Source organism: Natator depressus, chromosome 24, assembly GCF_965152275.1.
Source record: "Natator depressus isolate rNatDep1 chromosome 24, rNatDep2.hap1, whole genome shotgun sequence".
In the NCBI taxonomy this organism is placed as follows: domain Eukaryota; kingdom Metazoa; phylum Chordata; order Testudines; family Cheloniidae; genus Natator; species Natator depressus.
In genome coordinates this window covers 5,745,474-5,752,553 of record NC_134257.1, presented here as the reverse complement: position 1 = coordinate 5,752,553, position 7,080 = coordinate 5,745,474, and positions in this window count along the sequence as shown.

Genomic DNA, 7,080 nt, shown 5'->3' with positions numbered 1-7,080 from the left:
CTAAAACACAGAACACACTGAGCGCCCCTAGAAGGAACACATGGTATTTAAAGAGATACCGCTCTATTGCCATGCACTAGAGTAACCAATCACAGAACAGGGATCATGCCTTTGCGGCAGATTGGGGGAAAAGGGTAACTGCGGGGTATGATCATTCCTGTTTCTCTCTCATCGTCGTTAAAAAAGGGAATTACGTTAGTGCCAGTGGGAGGGCCAGAGAGACAGACAGCAGCCATAGATTCTTCACTTCCTGTCCTGAACCACTGCACAGCACCCCACCCCAGAGGTGGCTGCATTGCACTGCTGGGCGAAGTGATTCCTTTATACACCAAACACATTAAGATGGAAGGTGCTGGATTGAGCATCATTTTGCAAAGTAACTTGACGGTGTGGTGAAGTAGGCAGGGCACTAGACTGAGACTCGGGAGACCCAGGCTTCATTCCTCTCCCTGTGCCTGACCTGCTTGAGTGACCTTGGGCAAGTCCCATCCTCTCTGTGTGCCTCAGTTTCTCCTCCAAACCTGTGTCTATTTGGACTGCCAGCTCTTTGGGGCAGGAACTGTCACTCACTCTGTGTCTATACAGCACAATGGGGCCCCAATCTTGGTTGGGGCTTCTCGGCAAAACGGGAATACAAATAATGTCTTTTAAGTGAGTAACACCCCCCCCCCACACACACACACACACAACTCCCCCACCAGTCCCTCAAAATCCTGCTGGGCCAAGCTGTAGGCAAGTGGTTCTCAAACTTCCGTACGGGTGACCCCTTTCACATAGCAAACCTCCGAGTGTGACCCCCCCCCCATATAAATTAACCCCACCTTTTAATATATTTACCATTATAAATGCTGGAGGCAAAGCGGGGTTTGGGGTGGAGGCTGACAGCTCGCGACCCCCCATGTAATAACCTCGCGAGCCCCCCACATTGAGACCCCCTGCAGCGGAGGTGTTACTGGGAGCTGTCTGTGGTGCTGGACGTGCCCTGAGTCCAAGCATGAGCTGTCCAGTGCTGACGGGTCGCACCCAACCTCTAAGGAACTGGGGTTTTTAAACAAAAGGTCAAGGTGAGGGCCTGGCCCTGGGACACATCCACAGTCCTCAGCTCTCACTGACGGCTCAGCACCCAGCTTTCCCTGTCCAAAACCATCGTTCCAGTAGCCTGCGAGACCCCCACCAACATAGGAGCCGGCTTGTAATTTTCCCCGGGGATGTTCAACCCCCACTCAGCCCCAGGGCCTGCCCCCACTCCACCCCTTCCCCTAAGCGCCCACCCCGCTTCTTCCCAGCCCCACTCCACTCCTGCCCCGCCTCTTCCTGCCCACTCCTCTCCTTCCCTCCTGCCACCTCCTGCACGCTGTTCTGTGCTGGAGTTGATCGGCGGGAGCTGCCAGCGGGTAGGAGTGTGGGGAAGGGAGGGGAGCTGGCTGCCGGTGGGTGCTAAGCACCCACTAACTTTTCTCCGTGGGTGCTCCAGGCCTGGAGCACCCACGGAGTCAGCACCTATGCCCACAAAGATCAGGGACCCACTGCGCTGTGCAGACACATTCTGAGAGACAGACCCCCCGGCCGTAGAAGCTTACAGACTCAGGATACAAGACAGACAACAGACGGATTGTTACCTCTGTTTTACAAATGGGGAAACTGAGGCACAGAGCGATGATGTGACTTGTCCAGGGTCACACACGGAGTCTGTGGCAGAGCAGGGCATTGAACCCAGTGCTCCCAAGTCCCATGCTAGTCCCCAAACCACTGGGCCTTTCTGTCACAGCTCAAGGCAACTGCCACCTGTATTCCTCCTCTATGATCCCTCAGGGCCTCCCATGCTAGGCTCCAGATTCCCCAGCCATCACCTCCTTTGGGTAGGGACCTGCATCTCTCTCCCTTCTGGCCTGGCTATTGCCAGGCTGAGGAATTCCTTGCCTTCCCGGTGCTATCTGACTACCTCAACAGGCCTGCATTGCTTCTCTCCGCAGAGACAGTTCCCAACGTACCGCCCACTTCTAAGCTACCACGCCGCTCTTTCCGAGCAAGCAGGTTTTATTCTTAAGGTAAAAGCAATACAGAGAAAACATATTTACAATCATAAAAGAACCTACACATGTGCTGATAAGCTCCCCAGAGATCACCTCCAACTCCAACGTGGGCTCTGGCAGGTGAGCAGCGCTTCCAACCCCACAAAGGGGTGTCCTGGGGTGTGGGTCTCATGTTCATAACACCTTTTTGCTCAAATTAAGAACAACCCTTAGCCAGATCAGCCAGCCAACGGGTCTCTTCAGAAGGCGGGATTTGGGGGTGGGTCATTTGCCTTTCCCTCTCCCCCCAAGTGTTTCCTAACAAATTCCCCTCACATGCAGTGTCCCCAAAAGTCCTTCATCTTCCTAATAGCTCCCTGAGGTTGCATTAGTCCTGTCTTCATCCTAAAGCAGGTCCATACACTCCCACAAACATTTGCATTGTGAATAAATCGGGCTCCTAAAAACCATAATTCATTAAGGTTTGCCCAGGATATTGCAGGAAATCGCCATCTGTTGCAGGTCCTCTCTCTCTCGTGCCGGGGATCAGTAAAGGAAGCCTGCCACGAAATGGCTTGTGGGTCTGCACAATTGAAAAAAAGAAATTGACCGGGTCTTCTGGAAGAGTCTGCCAAACTGCATTTGCTTGGGGGGAAAGCTCCAGCGCGAAGCAGAGAGGAAAAATGGAGGGACACTTGAGGGTAGGCTGGTGGGCTGGTAGGCTGATTAACGTGTGCGTGTAATTTCCACACAGCAAACAGGGAGGAAATCTGAGCTGCCAAAAACTGCAGCCATCGGAGTGGAAGAATAAGGCCCAGCTTGACAAAGCCCTGGCTGGGATGATTTAGTTGGGGATCGATCCTGCTCTGAGCAGGGGATTGGACTAGATGACCTCCCGAGGTCGCTTCCAACTCTGAGATTCTATGAATTTTACCGAGCGCTGTTGAAATAGGCCTTAGTGACAGCAGACATCTCCAAGCATTACATTAAAATATAGGCCAGCCCCACAGCTACTATGAACTGGCATAGCCCCATTGACTCAGATGGAGCTACACCAGCCGAGGATCTGGCCTCTGCTCCTTTGTATCTTGTCTTGCCTTTTTTAAAGGGACCAGCTTGTTAGAGCAAGGAACACATTTTTATCAATGTTTGTAAAGGGCTGGGAAACTTCCTGTCCTATTCATACGAGTACAGCCCTGCTACCAGAGGTGAAAGTAAGCCGGTGCGCCCCGGGATGGATCGGCTTCCCCAGGAGCAATTTTCAGGGCCTGAGGCTCCCAGCAGCGGCTGGAGCCCCCGGCCCTTTAAATTGCTGCCAGAGCCCTGGGGAAGCGGCGGCGGGGCTCCGGGGACGATTTAAAGGGCCCAGGCCGCCGCTACCACCCAGGACCCTTTAAACCGCTGCCAGAGGCCCCAGCTGCCGCTGTTACCCCGGGGAGGGGGAAGGAGGCACTTGCCGGTACAGGGTGGGCCGGGGCTGGCTCTGACCTCCCCCAGCCCCGCCCCTTTTGGGGGCCCCAGCCCCGTACTGGTAAGTCCCTAGACTTGCCTGCAACCCACAATCCTCTGCCCTTCCACAGCATCTCAGGCTCTCTGGCTGGCATTAGTGAGTTTAGCCTCACACCACCCTTAGGAGGGAGGTCATTATACCCATTTTACAGGTGGGGAAACTGAGGCACGGAGCAGGGCAGGGACGCTGTGGCAGAGAGGCATTGAGCCCACGAGGCCTGACTCTCAGCCCCGCCCTGCTCTAACCACTAGACCATTCTCTTCACATCAGGGGAACTGGAGGCAGCCCTTCAAGGAGGAAGGATGATCTTGGCCTTGACCTGGAGATGTGGGTTCACTTCCCAGCTCAGCCAACAACTTCTTGTGGGACCCTGGATTCCTGGCTCCCAGGCCAATGCTCAGACCCCTCCCAGCTCCGTACATGGCCGACAGCAGCAATAGCTCCTCCTCCCCACCTCCATGCTACTGCTCAGCCAGCAGGGCTCAACCCTGCTCTGGAGGTGGGGCGCTCGCACGCCACGCCCCGTGCGGTCACTGGCCTCCCCGTGGGGCCGCCAGCCATCCTGGTGTTCTGTAGAGATGCTGAGCTGCTGGCATGCTGCCAGATGAAATTAAAGTGCCAGGCGTTGGGGTCTCAAGTGCTGTGTTTAAGATGAAATTCTTCCCTAGTCACGGGACTCCAGGAGCTGGAGCTTCAAGCTTCGCACCACATGTCACGCGAGCCGGCAACACTGCAAACCAACGGTGAAGTGCTAGAGCGTAATTCCCTGGGACTTTAACCAGCCAGAAAGGGAAGAGTCACATCTCCCCCCCAGCCCGCTTCCACACAGCTGCCCCTTCCTTTCGTACTCCAGCCCGAGCAGCTGTGGGACCCATTAACCCTTTCCAGATGGCCATGCTTTTCCTTTGCCACAGCCTCGCTTTCCCTGGAGGAGCCGGCAAGGCTTCGGAGGACCTGGCTCATCGTAAAGCCACCTCACGGCCGACCCTTAACCAGAATCAATCGAGAGGATGGAAAGAGCCTTGGGCAATAGCTCCCCTCTAACAAGCAGGGGCTTGGAGCCCAGCTGGCTTGCTCACATCCACGCTTAGAACTCAGCGCTGGTGTAAGCGGGCCGCTGGCGAAACTGGATTCGAACCTGTGCCCAGGAGGCTCAGTCCAGCAGGGTGTTTATCAAAGGGCCATTGATAGGCAGTGCAATCTAGCACCGTCTGCAGCCTTAACTCCCGTAATCAGCTGTTCCTCATTGACAAGGGCCTTAGATCAACACAGCCGTGAGATAAGAGGAGCCTGTCTGTGGGGTTGATTATTGTTGCACTGGCAGGAGTGCTGGTGGCCTCTCGCCCTGGAGAGCGTGCCAGGGTTTCATGGCAGAGCCGCCTACAGCCAGCGCCTCGGCTGTGTATTAATTAAAGTCGCTGGACGGGGAAACGGGAGGCGGGTGCATCATCCCAGGGGCTGCCTGAGTGTCTGTGGTGATGCAGGAGGGGCCAGGTTGCTGCCCACTCTCTGAGGGTCAGAGTCTCCTGAGGTTCTCCTTGCAGGGGATTGCTACAGCCCCGAGCTTAGGTGGGTAAGATGGATAATGTGCAAAATCTTGGGTGGGCAACGCTGCAGAACAGCTGGGGGAGCGAAGGGGTGGGCGAACTAGAGACGCTGCAGAACAGCCAGAGGGTGGAGGCCCTAGGGGCTGGGAGATGTATTTCTCTCTGCCCCACACTGGAAGCCCAGCGAGATGCGCAGCCAGGAGCAGAGGATGCAGGACAGGAGTGCTGGGGTTTAATGTGGGTGCATGGGGAACGTAGGGCCCTTCTAGTGCCATAGGCTCTCCCCGATTGCCAGGGCTGGAGGAGCCACTCTCTGTTCAAGCCACGGCTGGTTGGGGTGGAGGGGAAGCAGAGAAGTGACTTGTGAGCTGTTGAGAAGCTAGACGGCCCAGAAGGAGAGGGTGGGGGCGAGTGCAGGGACCCGCAGCAGTGGAGTCCAGTCCAACTTCTCCACGGAGCCAGAGGACATTGGCCTGCAGGAGGGTCTCGCTTCAGGCTATTTGCAGGGCCCAGCAGGGCCTGCCGATGAGCAAACGGTGCCGGGAGAGCTGCAGGATTCCCACCGGCTTTGCTTTTTCCAGGCGGGGTAGGGAGGAAAAGTGACAAACCAGGGGAGGTCACACCCAGGCCTCACGCTACCTGGCCCCTCTGCTGCTAGAGATGCCCACGCACATGGTGACCATCTCAAACTGCACCTTCTAGCCACGGCAGTGCAGCAACCAGCCAGCTCCCGCCAACTTTATCAGCCTTTCACCATGCCCATCACTATGGGATCTGGGCACGTTCCAGCCGGGCATCAACTGACCAGCATCTGTCACATGGGGCTCGAGACAAAGGGCGGGGAGGGACAGAGGCCCGGGGAGAGGCAGTGGTTGCCACAGGCGTGTGTCCTCTGTCCCAGTCCAGTGCTCGGTCCGCTAGGCCATGCAGCCCAGCGCCTGCCTTCGAGCCTGGGATTCTGCCTCTCTGCAGCGATCAGAGCTCATTAAACTGAATGAAAAAAAAATATCCAGGAGGCAGGGCACCCCCATCCAGCCCAGACATCAGCCAGACACAGGGCGAGGGCTCCAGAACCACCGGCCCTGAGCAGATCCGGCTGCTCTGACCCCTTTATCATAACAGGTTAGATGGAGGACGACACACCAGGGAATTATCGGTCTGCGCCACTTCCAGGCTTAGGCCTTCTGAGGGCAACACACAGCCAGCACGCCTGGGGGTTAGGAGACAGGCCTGGATATGGAGAGATGCTGCTCGCATCCTCGGGGCTCTGTCTCTGGAGGGCATGACTCGGGTGGGGGGGGGGTGGAATCCCGCAACAGGGCGTGGAGAGATCGGCTTTCCCTTCAGTGCTACCGCTTGAGAGAGAAACTCTGGCAAGCCTGTGCCCTGAGCCGTTAGCATTTACAAAGCACTATAAATCAGGTGTAAATCAACACGCTTGCTAAATGGGCCACAAAAACAACAGCCAGGGCCTTATCTCGCTCCTGCCTGGCCAAACACACCTGGCTGCACATCATGGCCTGTAATGAGTGTCATTTGGACTGTGCGTGTTTTTCTAATTGTTCTGCTTTTGCTCGGCTGCACAAGGATTTTTAATTTCCTCTTTCTATTTAACTATCACATATCTGGAGCTTTAAACACTCATCCTCCACATTACTCCCTCGCTGACTCTGGTCACTGCATTACACACTTCGTTTATTCCCAGTGTTTTCCCCCTACAAACAACCTCTGATGAGGACCAGCAAGACCTGAATAGGTTATCTAGGGAGGTGGTTGAAACCCCATCCTTGGAGGTGGGACGAACACCTGTCAGGGATGATCTAGAGCTAGGTTTACTTGGTCCTGCCTCAGCGCATGGGGCAGGACAAGATGATCTCTCGAGGTTTCTTCTAGCACCACATTTCTATGATTCTAGCATCACCCAGCCTCTTATCTTTGCCAGACAAGAATGTGGATCTTGACTAGAGATTAGCCTGTTCAGAGCCAAACATTCCCAGCATTGTTGGGGGTG